The sequence below is a fragment of the Netta rufina genome (assembly GCF_964035555.1).
Source record: "Netta rufina genome assembly, chromosome: 2".
Lineage (NCBI taxonomy): Eukaryota > Metazoa > Chordata > Aves > Anseriformes > Anatidae > Netta > Netta rufina.
Window position 1 is genome coordinate 47,687,982 of NC_140124.1, and position 16,165 is coordinate 47,704,146.

The window sequence follows — 16,165 nt, forward strand, 5'->3', positions numbered from 1 at the left end:
AGTGAAGAGTGATTAATAATTAGGTCACTTCTCAGTTGCAAAACTCTTTTGGGAACTACAAACGTATTCTAAAACAGGAGTCAGAAACCTGCCAAAGCTGATTTGCCTGGCTGTTTCAGAAACCCTCCTGGATTCCCTAGTTTAGTTTTCACCCTCACAATTATCCCTCTGCCAGGGCAACCAATACAGTACATTGACTAACTTCTGGAGCTGCTCACTGCCACTCTCACAGAGTTACCAGCAGAGCTCTGGGAGGCATATGCTGGTGGCTGCTTCTGAGCAGCTCCCAGAATTGACCAGAGGAATGAGTGATGGACCAACCAAGAATTTCTGTGCAGAGGGAGACAGTACAATTCTGAGTTATCTACTGCCTTAAAAAAATTTCCCTTTCTGTGGTCATTTGTCTTCTATCTCTGTTTCCAGGTCAGCAGAGCACTTGCACGTACATTGTATGTTGAAGTACACATTGAGGGCCTTTGCACGGTTCTGACTTGGTGTGTGCAGGCTCTGTCATGCAGCTCATTCGGAAAATACCATCCAATTGAATATTAGCCAGCAGTTACACCCTGAATCCAGAAGTGGATTCACAGTTATGATAGAAAAGATGAAGCTGCTGCTTGCTACCAGAGAGCTACTGCAGTAAAGGTAAACAGAGAAATGTCATCCTCCCATGTACAAGACAAAGCATGCCAGCCCCTGGAGCTTTAGTATATACGTCTCCATTTATTTTCTTTCTGACAGCTTAAAATTTGTATTATTTTCAAAAAGGAGAGTATGTGGACAATAAAAATTGTTTGCAAAGGATAACATTTGTGCTCTGGAGGCAGTGTCTGGATGGCTGAGATGGCACCTCAGCGGCAGGTGGGTACAAATTTCCAATCAAATCAGTCATCTGTGCAGAGTGGGAAGTGAAGCTCAGCACATGTTTTTGGCAGGTCTGGGTGCAGCGTGGCTGTTTTTTAAACTAGTGTCAACTCGCTCTGTTGTTTTGTTTCCCAAGCAATGTTTGAGTGGTGTCAGGCTTTGAAGGGGCTCTGCCATCACAATTGGGATTGGAGTTGGATTTGGGAGCCGTGAGGGGCTTGTAGGAAGTACAGATCAAGTGGGAGCTGAAGGCAAGGCTCACCTGCAAGCCAGAGCAGGTGAGGGCTTGGAGAGAAGTCAGACCAGCATTAGCACTGGACTTGCAGCCAGAAGCTCAGCAGTGGGAACAGCCTGCTCCAGCCAGAGCAGAAGCTGGTCAGCTTTGGGTGCCCTGGAGGGTGCACAACTCTCCTCAGGCTGCTCCTCTTCTGGGGCATTGCCATAGTCCTTGGGATAGACTCAAGTCTACAAGGCTGCGAAGAAGCAGAGGACAGACCAAACCACCTGCAATCCCACCTGCATTATATGCTAATGTGCTTTAGTCAAAGTGACATGCAGGGATTAGTTATTTTTTAACCTAGCGAGAACAGCAGTGTTCTCTGCCATTCCTTCTATAATGCAATTAAAATTTTGCTTCTGTTTTATGGTAAGGGAAACAGAATAAACAGAAAAAAATGAATAAACCCCAGAAACTCTCCCTAGACAAAAAACATAGATATAGGCTCTTGTTTTTTTGTTATGTATTTTTTCCTTTTACAATGTGGAAACAATTTTAAGGGTTATATGTATTAAAATACAACGTATATAATTTAAAACTATTTTCCAGGCTGAGATGAAGCTTTATTTTATGTTTTGCACTCATACAATATAATCTTATTTATTACTACTACAGTAGATTTATTTGATGCAGTAGTGTTTTTTTTTTTTTTTTTTTTTTTTCCCAGTTATGCATTATCATTTAGTAATCTCTCTTTGGGAGTAAATACTCACTAAAATGAATTATTATTATTATTATTATTTTCAGCCCAGTCCATTTAACCTAAGCTAAAATAAATATGGGTACACTGGCAACAACTCACTGCCCATGGACCACTTTAGTCATATACTGTCAATCACGTGTCACTGCAACAATTTTTCAGTGTCATTGTTTATTTTAGATTAAGTTGACATGCTTCTGGCAGTGCATTTTTGCTGTGCCTTTGATTTTGCAGAAACAAATCAATTCTGCTTTGAAAACACTTGATTCTGTTTTAGGGCCTTCAGAGTTACAGATTTTGCAACTGTCTGTACAGGTGAAGATTCTCAGCTTAGACTTTAGGTACTTTAGGTACTTTAATCCATCTTTTGGTTATTGGCTGAGATACTGAATACCAATGCAGGAAAATATTCCATCACAAAGAAAAGCAGGCAAAGGAAGTGAGTGGTATACATACACTGCTTACACAAAATGCAGGCATTTTTTCTGAATAAGCAAGCTATGATAATGTGAGAAGTATGGGCTAAGTGGGCAGGGAGGAAAACATGAAAAGGAATATTGATAAGAAATTGATTTGCAAAGACCTAGAGATTTTGAAGAAGTCATCCGGTATCAAGGGTTATATTTTAGGGGTCTGAGAGCGTCCTCCCACTAAACAGCAAGTCAGTGAAACCCCAATGCTCTCTATCATTATTAGCCAATAAACTCCCTATATTACTTATGTAAATGTTATAGATTTGGCATAGTGCAAGGCTTTGTGGAAAGTTAGAGATCAGTAAAAGCCATACAGGATTTTCAGAAGAGGTCTGCTTTCTGGTTCTGGCTAAGTTATGGTATGAACAACAATGGAGAAACAGCTGGTCTGCATCCATGCAGGTCCTGAAAGTCTTGGAGAGCAATTCTGATAGCGTGAAAGTTGGGAAAATGAAAGCAGGAAGAAGCACAAAAACACGAGGAGAGAGATTAGAGGTATATAGGATCAACCACTTATCGACCAGTAAGGAAAATACGAAGCTAAATGGGGAAACTTTGGGATAATTTGATCCTTTTGAAGCACTTGGGTTTAATGACCCTTTTCACAGTTTTGGGACAGTGTACTTGAAGTGCATTGCAACATTTTTTTATTCTTGTATATAGGGTTTGAAACAAAGAAAAACATAGAGAGAACTAATACTTTTCCAAGAAGCTGGTGTAAAAACTGAATTACACTGAAAAAAGAAAGCCCACCAGGATTTTACCTTTCATGAGTGAGATTTCTAGTCATAGTCAGCATTGAGACAGAGTTTTGACTGATTTCACTGGAAATAGATTATTCATGAAAAAGCTTTGCTGAGCTTCTGAAGTCAGAAAAAGTCACTTAAAGTTTCCATGAGTTTGATGTCATTTTGTCACAGAAGAAAGATAATCTATTTTTCCTTTGAAAGTTAAAGTCCTTTCAGAGCCACAGAACTTAAATAAAAATAAAAAGAGTCAGTAATGCAAAGAACAGAAATCTCATGTCTTTTGAGCATCGTTTTTTTTTTTTCAATGTTACAAACCAAATTTGCAAAACAATCAGAAACAGTAATACAACTTATGTAATACGGAGACATATGTAATATGAAGACAAAAGAGATGGTCAGATAAATGGTCTTATTCAACCTCCTCCTGTAATATTTGGAAATATTTATAGTTTTTTTTGTTTAGGAGACTCTCATTGATCTCCTTCTCAACATCATTTATAAGGGTTAAGATAAAACTTTTAAAGATAAAAACTTTTAAAGATAAAAGTTAGCATTCTAAACAAATGGTTGAAGTAATAACTTCAAGGGTGGCAGGAACACTATAGAGACCTTTGTTAAATAACTTACAACTTTTTTTTTTTTTTTATACTTTTACAAATGGTCTAAAGTAAAGAGTAAAGAACATATTAATGAAAGTTCCAGATATATTAAATTGAAGGAAACTGTGAATATGAAAAAAAAAAAAAAAAAAAAAAAAAGACATGAAAAATAGGAAAGCACTCAACCGGATAAATATAAGGAGAAAGTGAGAAAATGTGATACCATTTATGGAATAAAACTAAAAACCTAAAAACCTATTCTTATTCACAAGGGGAAAGAACAATCTAAGACACGCACAATCAAATAATCAGATAAACCTGTGAATAAATTATATGGAAAAAATGTTAGGGGATTTTATTTGCAATGTGGAATAGCAAGATGAAATAGCCAGAGCAACATATAATGAGACTGGAAGATACAAATAGAATCCTTTCACAGTCACACCTTCAATAATCTGTTCATTTCTGTGTCAGATGAAAAAGATCTGATATTAGGAGACAATTCAGATAAGAGCAGCAAACATACTTATCAAAGTCCAAAGTAAGTCTGATTTATAAGGATGAATGAAAAGACTTCAAAACCTATAATTAGATTAAGAGACAAATACAGCTTGGAAACAAAAGAAGAGTCTTGAAATATACAAAAACTATAAATAGTGTAGATAAAGGGACGTAGCTAGCAAACTGAAAGCAAAGTTAAAATAAGAATTAATAGGTGAAATTAAGACAGGAGGAGTTTGTAGTGGGTGTCAACAGTCCCTTCCCTAGCAGCAAATTCTGTGTCTTTGCAGTGATCTTGCAGGAGACATAATGAAAGAAACGTCACTAGGCCCATTTAAAAACCAAGAACAAAATATGCTAGAGAAAATAGCACGGAGTGAGCAGATTTGGCTGCTGGGCTAGCAGTGACTGATACCCCACCCTCCCTCAGCACAGTCTCTGTGTAGCAGTTAAACCCAGATATTTTCTTTGCCCCTTTTTGACAGAGATAAGTTAAATTCTGGCACAGACACTGCTCTGGACTATGTACTATGTTTGTTTTGCAGATTTAACTGTGCCCAGGTAAGACAGTCCAGCATACTCTAATGGCATTTCTAAGCGTGGCAAGTACAAGACTTAGTGGAAACTGTGTTAGCTGGGAACAAGAGGCTGTTTCTGGCAACTGCAGGAGTGGTCTTCTTTGGGAAGAGGTACAACGTTTTGTCCTCTTTCACAAAGCAGAGGAGACCAGCAGGTAGGATTAGAATTACAAATCTGGGGAGCTAAGAGCAATGTCATGGCTCAGTAACCTGGTAATTCTGAAACTGGAAAATGCTTGTTAAATTTCTTGGCATTGATGTTCTGATGAGCAGTTAAGCTGCACAGCATCAAAAGTGAGTTGCTGGGAGATAATGTCTTCTCTGCCCACCTCTGTGATCCAAGTGGATACTTCCCTCAAACCCTGTTTTCTCTCTGGGCCAGCATTTCACACCAGCACTGTGATAAAGGAGTCTCAGCACAGACAACCCTGCTTCACGTACAATGTGCCCCAGCTCACAGTTTCTGTTTTCCTAAAACAAATTCTCTGTTGCTGTTGGAAAGGATATCGTGTTATTCATTAAATCTTTTATTAGCATGCTGCTGGGTTTCATTGTCTAACAGCACCCACTGTGTTAATGATCATACAGTGTAACATTGAATACGTACTGTGGGAAATAATACGCATAATACAGGCAGGAGGGCAATTGATTGGATGGTTTAATCTACTAGTTTATTCCCCCACTGCCATTAAAAAGACAATGTCATTGAGTGAAAATGCCAAGACATCATCTTGTGAGGAATCTTGCCTTTGATGAGATTTAAAGAAGCAATGTAAAGTAAAGAGAGCATTAAAAGTAAAGCAATACTTACATAAAACTCTTCCAGACCCAAATTAGTCACACTGTTTGCAGGTAGATATATGTTTCAGGAGATACATTTATACAGTAGCTCTGAATGTCTTTCAGCTTCATTTACTGGATGAAATAAAATGCAGTGACCTTTCAATTTTTATTTTATTTATTTTTTTGTAAGTCTGAATCAGAATCCCAAACCCAAACACCCCCAAATGCTGGGACAATTTGGATTGGATAGACAGATTAGCTAAGTAGTTAGGGATAAGTTTAGATATTTGTGGAGGAGGGAAAATAAGTCTTCCAGCGTGTTCCACTGTATATAATCATAATATCTGCATGGAAAGAGCCTGCATTTGAATAGGGGAGAATGACTAATCAAGGAAGAGAACAATGAAGAGGGAATACATGGAAGAACACTAAAGTTCTCCAGTTACTGGAAAAGGCACAAGTCACCTCACCTACTGCTAGATCCTTACATTCAGCTGAGGTGATACCATAGGAGGAAACCACCATGTAAGCCACAGCCTGACTGAATGGCAGCAGGGCCCACCCAGGGGGCAGCTGCTTGAGCAGGTTTGCAGTGCAGTAAGAAGTTAAAAAGCAACAGCCAAGGCTAGGCCAGGTGCTTGAAAGATCAGCCTATTCATTAAGGGAAAGATGAGAGTCATTTCACCTCACCCTTCGCAGTTCTGCCTTTGCAAATTGGCACCATGAGTGTGGCTGTACAAACAGCCACGTTACTTACTTGGAGGAGGAGTTATCGTAGGGGAATTACAAGAGTCCAGTTGTATAGATTTGGGGGTCCCCCTTTCTCTTCTTTTCTTCAGGACCATCTTGTTCCAACCCCCTGCCATGGGCAGGACACCTCCCACCAGACCAGGTTGCCCAAAGCCCCATCTAGCCTGGCCTTGAGCACCTCCAGGGATGGGGCATCCACAGCTTCTCTGGGCAGCCTGTGCCAGTGCCTCACCACCCTCATATTTTTATGAATGTCTCTACAGCTATCTTCCCCTTTGTGTGCTGTTGGACACAATTTCTAAGTGTAAATGCCCACATGCATTTTGGTAAGGAAAGACACTAGGGCAGTCTTCTTCCTGTCTGGTGGCATTTGCAGGCACCAGGGCAGGAAGGGTGCACTTCTGCCATCCCTACTGTCTGTAATGTGTTTGGAAATATTATGACAAGTAGTTTTTGTGGGGAATTCAGACATCCCATCCACTGTGTAGAAGTCACGACAGGTACTATACACAAGACTGGGTAGCTCACGCTAGAATCCTACCTAGCACTGGGAAAATCTACCTTTGAGGTAGGCATTGCTGTAATGCCCCAGACAAGCACCTTCACCTAGCAGGAACTGCAAATGCCGAATGCCTCTGTGAGTGCAGCTCTGAAAGGAGCTGACGAGGCACTGGGAACTCAGAGCTACACAGGAGGATGGGCTGCAGCCACACTGCTTGGCTGATATTTTTGTAATTATTCTGTTTTATAATTGAAAACCCAAAGCTTTTCATTCTCTCTAGCAGTCCCGTGAAGATGAGTCACCAAAATGAAGAGCAGATGCTGCACAAAGGAAGCACTGAGAGTGAACCAGGCAGTGTGTTTGGGGATCCCCATGGAGCACACTCTGCCTCAGGACCCTGGTGAGGCACCTGCAGAGCAGTGGTGATGGTGATGGGGTAGCAGCAGTGGGACGGTCCCTGTGGGAGGTACCTCTGAGCCCTTGGGACCCGCAGAGGGCTGTATGAGCCTTGGTGAGGCACCTCCTCATTCCAAGACACTTGGTGGTATTTATCAGCAGATGAAAAAACATCATTTCTAGTGCCTGGCGTTCCTCCCATTGTGAGCTCTACTGCTTGCATTTCTGGTGCCCCTTGTCCCCTGGGCCTTTGTAAGGCCCTTACCATCCAGGTTGGAGAAGTGATGTGCATTACACAGATGCAGGCAGAAAAAACAATGCTGTGAGGGGCAATGTTACAGCACAGGAGACTTTGAAAGGCTCCTGCTGTTCCTTTTTATGCCTGGGATGGGTGCCTGCCTTATGGACTCTGAGCTGACTCATGGCCTTCTCCACAAAGAGGCAGCCACTGTCACAGGGCCATGCCCACCATGGCCATGAGCCTTGCTTTCTCTGCACTTCAGTTTCTCCCCCGTGAGCAGCAGTGACTTCCTCCTCAGCAATGTGGAAGAAGCAAGCCTGTTCAAGACCCCTCCCCAGAGCTGGGGTGCACAGAGCATGGGTGGAGGTACCCCTTGGCAAGGGAGTGCCCCACGGCCAGCGATTTGCCAGGGGAAGGCTTGAGCCCACGCCTGGGCTCATAGGCTTTGCCAAGCTGTGATTTTTTAGTGAAATAAGTGGCTAGAGGAAATGGAATAAAATTCAAATCAATTATGCTGTTCAAAGTCAGTCTCTAAATTAATCCAATTATGCTGCAGCAATCTTTGCTTAATGCCTAGGAGCTAGGAAAAGATTGTTAAAGCGGTGGTTTGGAAAATTAGTTGATAATGGCAATAACCAACAATGGAAGATGCTATACTGAAAGTGAAGTGGCAGAGTGGGGGATAAGAGAGGGGAAGAAAACACTCTATTATTCATACTTCAAGTGAAGTATATTGCTTAGCTATTACAAGATAATGCACCAAAGCTAACCAAACACAGTGCTGCCCCAGATCTCAGCGAGGAAGAGGATGAAGCTTGCTTATCACTCTTTACTAAGGGAACTTCTCAGCACTGTTATTATTGAAGTACAACTCGTTACAACTGTTCCACAGTGGTCATCTTGCCAACATAATCTCTCTGCCTCTGTCAGGCAGGCTACTAAAAGCCAATTTTTATGTTTTCAAAATTTGGGCTTTGAATCAACTTGGTAACACAGCTCAACTTCAGGACATTGATATTTTTAACACAATCGGCCACTTTGGACTTTCAGTTTGGGTCCTGAATAGACTAAGGGGTTGCAGGTGCAAACAAGAATATACTGCTGCTTGAATTAGTCAGTTTGTGTGCACAACAGCTAAATAGCTGAACTTGGACCTTTTGAAAGAACCAGTGAAGAACTGCATATTAAATCAAACAAGATGGGACACGAAAAATATTTTAAAATATTTGGTCCAAAATGCCTATGTAATGTATAGCAAACAGGCAGTGAGAATTTGGCTAATTGCACAAGTTTTGATCAGAGCCTTTATCTCAGGTAGTCTTTACGGTGGAAAAAAATGACCTAAATCATGAAGAATGCTTATGAATTTTGTAAAAGACCTATATCCATGCCTCTATATCAAAGTCATTAGTATCTGGGGTGGTTTGCATGCCTTTAAACCCAAATGTCTCTGAATCTTGGACTATTTTTTTGTTATTTTGTAGGATAATACACAGCTAGACTTTATTTCTGAGCCCTAGCTCTACTCTTCAAACTATATTGTTCAGATCCTCTCTGCTGGAAAACAGATGCATCCACCAGTGCCTGATCTCACATATCAGAACATAAAGAATATATTTATAAGACCCTCTGCTCTGAAAATGCTTGAATGTAATTTCTGAGGCAGGATGCTTACTTGTTAACACTTGAAGAACCTGTTTCCAACACTGCATCCCACATGCTGCTCATATGTTTTTTTTTTTTTTTTTTTATTGAGCTGTGCTGAGATTTCACAAAAGACTTGAAGGAGTCTCATTTCAGCCCATCTGGGAAATTTGTTTACACCTTTACAACCCCTTGCCTCAAGACTACTATTCATAGCACCTCACATTCAAAATTGCAAGTAAAACCTCACAAAGCCATTAACTTAGCTTTAAGAATGACCAGGTATATATGTTGCTGCTATGCAGACAAGTCATACTTTCAAACTTTGCTTCACAACCTGAAGGAGATAGAGAAAAAATGTATTTTCTTAAAGTGCAAATTGAAATTCTTAAAGTTAGTAGACTCCAGAAACCACACTTCTAGCTAGAAAAAGAGTTGAGGCTTTGTAGCAAAAGCATGTCTTGCAAGAGTTACAGAGCTGCATTTATAGATACAAATATGCTAAATTAGATTGATTAGCTAAGTACCTTCAAGCAAAGCCAAGCAAATATAAAAACACAAGAACTAAAAGCATCGAGCCTTTAATGTCACAACAGGAAACTCTGAGCAATGAAGGTATTTTCTCTGTTGTGCTCTCAAGGTCTCAAGATGCTGTATTCTTCCACAGTGACCCAGCAAACTTTCTTGAGTTGACTTCTGAGTTTCTTCCACTTGTCCAGGCTGCAGTGTGCAACAGCATCCAGAAATGCCAGAGAGCACCTTCTCAGCCAGCACAACCCTGCCAGAGGGCTTCAGGGCTCATGTCAAGGGAGCCAGGGCAGTTTTCACAGGGCAGGATCTGCCCCTTCGGAAACCTGTAACGTCCTGCAGCACTAGAGGTAATCACAAAGACAGCAAGCAATAGGAGGAACCTGCGAAAACAAGACATTTTTATAGACCTAATAACAAGGCCTGAGTTTCATATGTGGCCACTGGGAAACTGGATCCAAATCCAAATCCTCTGCAAAGACATAAGGATAGGGAGCTTGTAGGTCCTCGGTTAGCACTCTGCACCAGGTTAGGTGCACCAGAGGTGAACAAGCTGTAGCTCAGTAAACCATTCCTCGCCCATAAGAGCAGCATTTTTAGTGTTTGCTTACTGAAGGATGCACGAAAACATCAATTGTTTCTGCGCTGCTATTAGTACCACAGCACATGAAGTGTCACGGCAATGAAACATGGCTAGGTAATGTTCCTTGAACATCTTAAATGTTCATTGTGCAGATGCTGCGCCACGGTTATAGAGTTCTTGGGTTCGCTTTGCACACCACCAGCATCACTGCAGCCTGGACACAGGGGCAAGTTCCTTGTGCCTAAGGTGAGACCTGGCTTGGCTGAGAAGGACGTGGCACCTATTGGATGTGAAACCTGTTAGCTCAGAGTGAGCAAAAAGCAGCTGAAGGCACCAAGAAATGCTGTAGTGACATACATGATACAAGATGGGAAGAACACAAGAATTACTCACAGACTACTCAGCACTGATGCTGTGTCCGCTAGTGCCTTAGCCTCACAGTAGTCAAAGGCAGGCAGTTACAATAAAAGTAATGAAAGTTCACAGCAGACATTAACCCATGCTGTGCACTGGTTTGTACCCATTTTCGGGCAGAGTGTGCACAGATGAGCTGAGCTGCTTTCCAGTGATAAACCAAATCAGGAGGCTCTGCTGGAGGGCCTAATCACAGACTTTGGCTCAAGTGACAATGACAGTAATATTTTGCCATTCTGCTTTCTCTCATGGAACAACAACCCTCTTGTGTAATGAAACAGTGTACAGCCTTTGTTCACTGCTTCAGATTTCTCCTCCTCCTGTCCTTAAAAGCATCCCAGGTTTCTGACACGCAGACATTTATCACACCTAGCCTGTTTGTGTGGACAGGCTACTTTAAATCACAATCTTACAATCTTACAGAATAAAACCATTAAACAAAATCCCAATTCTAAATCCAATGCACAGCTCATAGTTATCAGAAATAGTTGTAGATTGTACCTCAAGCTGGAAAAATGACTGACTGATATCTTCCCTTGCCTGGTTTGTACATTCAGATTAAATGCATGCCAAGCACAGCCTCTGTTGCAATAGACAAGTTCTTTTAGACAACGCGTAACTTTTGGACTGTTGAGTTGCTTTTCTCTTCAAGTCATACAGTCCACCTGGGGCCTCTGCTTTCACCTCTTATCTGACTTCTGAAGTGTAAAATGCAAGAGAAATTTTTAAGTGTAATGTAAAAAAAGGAGTGCTGGAAAGTGGTTTGAATTACTGACAGAAGGAGCCAGTGGAGAGGGGGGGGGCAGGAAGCTCACCGTGTCACACAAACCAGCTGAAATGATATTTCCACCACTGAGAAAAAGACAATGGTCAGTGAAGCAGACAGCAATTGTCTTGGACAGTGCTTGAAGACACGCAGCCACTGCTCTCAGACGTGCTTGGAGGTGCCACTGTTTTCCTGAGCAGTCCCTCGAGTGAGAGCCAGGGAGGATGCCTCTGGAGCCAGCAGGGAGCTGCTGTACATGGGGTCCTGTCCCTGCACTGGGGTTTCTGTGTGGTCTGAGGGGCTGGCTAAGGATTTGTATTCAAGGCCAGAAAGGAAGAAATGGGGAAATAAAATGGGACATTTTTCATTTGGTATTCTGTGTCAGGGAAAAGAAAGCTTTTGCTGTAGGTTGCAGCTATAAGATTAGGCGAGACAAAGGTGAGTTACTAAAACATTTATTCACCCAAGTGCATGCTGAGTTCTCCAAGGACCAAACATATCCTCTTAATTAAAACAGAGAACTTACCAAGGACCATTTATATAGGCACTAAGTGGCACATCTAATACTTTTGTCCTGAAAGGGTCATACACATCCATAGCAGTAGATCTGAAAATATAAAAAGCTTTTATGGCTTCTTTCTATACTCCCTGCCAAAAAGTACCGGCACTTGGTCTGAAGGCAGCACGATGAGGAGGAGGCTGTTGCCTCCAGGCTTTGCTGCTGACAGTTGATCAATAGCAACAGTGGGCGGTGCTTTGGTGAGAACAGCTTGGCTGTTGTGAAAGAGTGACAACATCCAAAATCTGAGAGACGAGGCAGGCAAACACTCTTGGGGGTGTTGGTCTCTTGTAATGAAGGGACGTGGAAGGGAACTCAGCTCTCTGGGGTGTTCTGGGAATAAGTAGGGCATTTTCTTATTGTTCCTGTGAGGAGCAGAGAGGAGATGCCTGCATTGCTGAAGTCCTGCAGCAAATTCAGAAAAAGATTAATGTTTTGTCACCCCGTGTTAAACCAATGTGACTTTGCAACACACTTGCTGTCTACCAGCTATGGTGAGAGTTTGGCTCTGGAAGATACCAGCGGGAAGGTGGGTAACTAAACAGAGAAGCAGGAAGGATGCACGAGGAGGAAAGCCTCATCCCATTTCCTCTTCCCAGTCCCCCCCTTGTGAGACACACTGACTCACAGCTGGCAGCTCAGTGGAACAGGGCAGCACATAACGAGCCCCAGACATAGATGTCCATCCCATGTATGTGGCCACAAAATGCACTGTCGTGTTAAAGGTTAATATTTAAAGCACCTCCAAACCTATCCGATTGCTAAATCATTCCATCTTCTTCTTGGGGTGGAGATACTTAGAAATGCCATATATGCTTATGTCTACTGGATGAGGCTCCGTGTCTTGTTAGGAAACAGAATTTGGAAAGAGAATGAGAATTCGTCACACAGGAACCATCCTCTGACAAGGGAGCTCTTTCCCGTGGAAATCAGTCACAACTCATTACTGTGACAGCACAGGCACTTTGGGCATGAAAACTACAAGGTAAGAGAACTCCAGTGGGTTTAAACAGTGCCAGAGCATCTCAGCAACGCAGAGTAATGCAAACACATCAAACCTGTCTCCTGCTGCATGAACAAACAGGATCTGTGTCAACATCAGCTCACACCTGGCCAAGTAAATGGTCTTAATATTCTGGGCTTGGGGTATATGAACAAAGCCATTGTGCCCTGAGATCAGGCCACAGGTTCTCTCTGTTCCTCTAGTGAAAAGAGAAAGTGCCACAATACCGTGAAATAGATAATTGGCTGTACCAGAAACAGCGCTTATGCAAAAACACAATCTTTTAGCTCATTTCTGCTTCTCCACCGTTCTAGCAATTCTGCCCTCCAACCAAATGCTTGGCAACCTTCTCAAGACTTGTTTTCCCATATGGAAATTTCAAGTGGCTCAAAAAATGCCACCACAATTATACTAAAATCTACTTAATAATTCCTCTTTGGAAGAAATACTGGAATGTGTTAAGAGATGCATGTGATATATGCAATAACAATCTTGCTCATTCTTTTTCCCTTGCACATCCCCTCATTAATCACGAAAAAAGAAAATCTTTCTTATTGTGATGGCGGTCTGAGCACTGGAACAGGCTGCACACAAACTGCAGAGTGTCCGTCCTTGGAGTTACTCAAAACCTGCCTGGTTTTGAGTCCTTGGCAACCTACTCCAGCTGATCCTGCTTGAGCAGGGGGCGTGGACTAGATGAACTCCAGAAGTCCTTTCCTAATTCAGCCACGACTACGGTTCAGTGATTTTCTCTGTGTATATGCACATATTGATGACAATAGACAGTTTTTGTCCTTTGAGGAGAAAGATCACAGCAGTACATGTGTTCCCCTTGGAGCTCCAGGAAAGCAGCTGTCCTAGCTTTTGGTGAAAATGACCATGCAGCTGCTGGGAATCAGCCAGATGAAGGATGGGCACCTAGACCAGAAGCAAGGTGAGTTTTTTCATTTGTCATAATGATGTGTATGACACTGAGGAATAAAGACGTTCCTCCCTCCACATGAAAGCATTCACAGAGGGTATTGTCCAAGTGCCTCTTGAACACTGACAGGCACGGGACATCAGCCACCTTTCTAGGAAGCATGTTCCTGTGTTTGACCACCCTCACAAAAGAGAAATTTTTCCTAATGCCCAGTCTGAACTTCCACTGGCATAGCTTTGTGCCGTTCCTAGTGTGTCCTGTCATTGGTCACCAAGGAGGAGAGACCAGAAGCTCCTTTTCCACTTCCCCTGCTCAGGAATTTGTAGAGAGGCAGTGGTTCCACTAATCTGTAACATTTGGACTGCTGTCGCTGTCCTTCATACATATAAAATAAAGATAGTCTAAGACTCTTCATTAAAAACAACTGTGGGAGGTACTTGCCCACCTGGAAGAAAATGAGACTTACCTAGACCAGCTTTGTGAAGTGACCATGTGTGCAACAGGTGGAGCACTGAGGACTTCATCCTCCTGCTGCTCCCAAGCAGGAGTACCTTACCTGCATGGTCACGAACAAGAATTGCCTTGGTATCTGCTGGGTTCACTGCTGGGGATCACAATGCTGGACCAGGAGCTGGGAGAGCAGCAGTACACCAGGATGAGGAGGATCTTGCTGATGGGGCTGTGCTGAGGGAGGAAACCTTTATGTATAGGCCTGTTTCTGATGTTTCTATGGGGAGAACAGGTAGGTGATGTGATGACAAGAAGAGGCACTACGTGAGCTGTATGTTCTTATAGCATGCTTCAGGTGGGGAGGGGAAAGGCTGGCATAATCAGAATAAAATGATAAAATAACAACTATTAATAATATGTAAGATCATGTTAAAAGGAAAGTGCAAAATAAAGCAAACAATCTGCTCTGTGGGGATCACAGAATCACAGAATTGTCTAGGTTGGAAGAGACCTCAAGATCACCAAATCCAACCTCTGACCTAACACTAACAAGTCCTCCACTAAACCATATCCCTAAGCTCTACATCTAAACGTCTTTTAAAGACCTCCAGGGATGGTGACTCCACCACTTCCCCAGGCAGCCTGTTCCAATGCCTAACAACCCTTTTGGTAAAGAAGTTCTTCCTAATATCCAACCTAAAACACCCCTGGCTCAACTTTATCCCGTTCCCTCTCGTCCTGTCACCAGGCACGTGGGAGAACAGGCCAACCCCACCTCGCTACAGCCTCCCTTGAGGTACCTATAGAGAGCGATAAGGTCGCCCCTGAGCCTCCTTTTCTCCAGGCTGAACAAGCCCAGCTCCCTCAGCCGCTCCTCGTAGGACTTGTTCTCCAGGCCCCTCACCAGCTTCGTCGCCCTTCTCTGGACTCTTTCGAGCACCTCCATGACCTTCTTGTAGCGAGGGGCCCAAAACTGAACACAGTACTCGAGGTGTGGCCTCACCAGAGCCAAGTACAGGGGGACAATCACTTCCCTAGCGCTGCTGGCCACACTGCTTCTTATGCAAGCCAGGATGCTGTTGGCCTTCTTGGCCACCTGAGCACACTGCTGGCTCATATTCGGCCGACTATCAAACAATACTCCCAGGTCCTTCTCTGCCTGGCAGCTTTCCAACCACTCATCTCCCAGTCTGTAGCTCTGCTTGGGGTTATTGCGCCCCAGGTGCAGGACCCGGCACTTGGCCTTGTTGAACTTCATGCAGTTGACCTCAGCCCATCGGTGCAGCCTATGCAGATCCTCCTGCAGAGCCTTCCTACCCTCGAGCAGATCGACACATGCACCTAACTTGGTTCATCTGCGAACTTACTGAAGGTGCTCTCGATCCCCTCATCCAGATCATCGATTAAGATATTAAAGAGGACCGGCCCCAGCACCGAGCCCTGGGGAACACCACTAGTGACTGGCCTCCAACTGGATTTGACTCCATTCACCACGACTCTTTGGGCCCAGCTATCCAGCCAGTTTCTAACCCAACGAAGCGTACACCAGTCCAAGCCACAAGCAGCCGGTTTCTTGAGGAGAATGCTGTGGGAAACGGTGTCAAAAGTCTTGATGAAGTCAAGGTAGACCACATCCACAGCCTTTCCCTCATCCACCAAGTGCGTCACTTTGTCATAGAAGGAGATCAGGTTTGTCAAGCAGGACCTGCCTTTCATAAACCCATGCTGACTAGGCCTGATCACCTGGTGGCCCTGTAAGTGCCGCATGGTGACACTCAAGATAATCTGCTCCATGAGCTTCCCTGGCACTGAGGTCAAACTGACAGGCCTATAGTTCCCCGGGTCTGCCCTCCAGCCCTTCTTGTAGACGGGCATCATGTTTG